This window comes from Corapipo altera, unplaced genomic scaffold, assembly GCF_003945725.1.
Source record: "Corapipo altera isolate COAL_440 unplaced genomic scaffold, ASM394572v1 308, whole genome shotgun sequence".
Classification (NCBI taxonomy): domain Eukaryota; kingdom Metazoa; phylum Chordata; class Aves; order Passeriformes; family Pipridae; genus Corapipo; species Corapipo altera.
The window spans coordinates 925,963-928,088 of NW_020884925.1; the positions used below are offsets into that span (position 1 = coordinate 925,963).

At 58.5% G+C, this 2,126-nt stretch overlaps 1 long non-coding RNA gene across 1 annotated transcript; it reads right to left on the reverse strand.

Annotated features, from left to right (window-relative positions):
- Positions 1-435: 435 nt before the first annotated feature.
- On the reverse strand, positions 436-1,978 carry LOC113953984. Its single transcript, XR_003530063.1, has 2 exons — positions 1,786-1,978; positions 436-1,436 (listed from the first exon to the last, which is right to left on the reverse strand). It is a non-coding gene; the product is annotated as an uncharacterized LOC113953984 (long non-coding RNA).
- Between the last annotated feature and the right edge of the window lie 148 nt (positions 1,979-2,126).

Consider the following 2,126-nt stretch of genomic DNA (forward strand, 5'->3'; position numbering starts at 1 on the left):
AACTGCTTCCCACGCATACTGCTGGGGAAGTCACCTCGGCCAAGGATTTTGGTGTCCAGAGCTGCAAAACTCCGATAAAGCCAAACCCCACTATCTGGTCAGTGCCTTTCTTGGGGTCCCGAGGGGCAGACGAGCAACCAAAATGGCTTGTGCCTTTTGCCATGTTGGCCAGGAGCAGGGCATGTCACCAGCTGGGCAGGACAGTGCTATCACAGGGTCCCGGGGGGTGACACACAGCCCCCCTCGGGGGCGAAGCCCAGGGAAGGAAAGGACCTGGGGCAGCCACCTGAGCCCCCGTGGCTTGACGTGTGAGGTGGGACCAGACTGGCAGATGTCCAGCTGGTGTGTCTGGAGCTGAACGAAGCCAGGGATACTTAGATTTATGTAGGGCAGGATGACTAATGCCCCGGCCTTTGCAATTCCAAATAAGTAGGGTAATTAGGGAACTGGCTTTATTGACTAGGTAGCGTGGCATGAGGCAACGTGTCCCTGTGTGCTCCTGACCCGGGCAGAGCTCAGGGACCACAGATCCACACAAACATTCAGATCTCTTTGTGTGTCTGAAGATGCAGCCTGGTACCTGGTGAGGTTTCTGGAGTCATCCACCCAGGACATTGGACACTTCATCTCCCAAGAGCACCTGCCTGCATCACCCTGATCACAAATCCCTGTTGCTGCAGCCATCATTATGCTTCCTGTGCTCCAGCAGGAAACAAACATTCTTTGGGATGTGGTTTTTAATTTTCTTCCTGTTTCACAAGGGATTTGTATCAAGACAGGAGCAGGAAGCAGGATTCTCTCATCCGGTCGTCTGTGATGACTCTTGTCCCAAACAGGTGATGAAATTTGTCACGCCTACACCACACAGAGCCCCGCTGAGTCTCATCTTCATCCGGGCAGAGCAGGTGAATAATGTCACCACATCCGAACGGCCCCACTTCACCCCGGGAAGAAATGATTCCCTGGGGCTTGAGGAAGTGGAGGGTGAGCACTGGCGGGAGAAGGTGGCCCCGGAGCCCTCCTGGCACTGTGCTGGCCTCTGGTATCCACAGTGAACATCCGTGAAGGGTTGGTAGCAGCTGGCTCTGCTCTGGGCCGGGCTGCAGCCTCGTTTCCAAGCCAACCGGAGTTCCGTGCACTCCCCAAATGGCTGCAGACAATGAGCCCGGCGAGCCTCCCCCGTACCAGGCTGAGCGCGGCTGATGCTGGAAGCGGGGAAAGCTGAGGCAAAGGGCTCAGCCTCTGCAGCACCCTGGTGTCATCCTGCCCTTCGCCAGCAGCTCCATGTCCAAGCGAGAGGCTCTGGCAGGGATGAGACCACCCGGGAACAGTACTGGGCCTGCATCCCTGACCTGCCTGGGGCACTTGTCAGTGCCAGGAGGGAAAAAAGTTAGTCCCTGTTCTGGTGATGAAGACACTTGTGCATGTTCTTCCCCCTGCAAAATATCAAATTAACAGAGAATAAAGGGAATCAAGCCTGGCATCACTGAAAACCTGGGTATTACTGTCTCTGCTGACCAGAAAGCAATGCTGGAGCTCGGAGATGCCACCCAGCACAATCAGGGTCCCTCCAGGGGTGGTGGGCATGTGTTTATCTCATGGAACGATTGAGAGTTTCTGCCTGGACATCTTAGTGCAATTTTATTCTGATTTTGAGGCAGTGCAACCTGTTTTCCCTCACGTGTCCCTTATATTCCCCGCACAGGTTCCTCACGTTCCCCTCACATCTCTCACATTCCCCTCAGATTTCCTTCACATTCCCCTCACGAGTTGCTTGCCACAGACCTCACATCACTCGATTTTACAGTGGCCCCAGGAGCCATCTCCACACTTGGCCCCACAGGACACCCCAGGATGTGATGCTGTGACTCTGTGCCTCCCCGCCGCCGCACCCAGCATGGCGCCGCGCCACACTCAACATGGCGGCAGCGGGCTGAGGCGGGCGGGGGGCGCGGAGGGGGCGTGTCGCGCCCCCAAGATGGCGGCGGCGGCGGGCGGGGTGAGATGGCGGCAGGTGCGCAGGCGCGGGCGGGCGGCGGTGACGCGCGGGGCGCGCGGTGACGGAGCGCGGCGGCCGCGGCCCTTTGTTGGCGGCGGTTGAGGCGCGGCGGGGCCGGGCCGGGCCG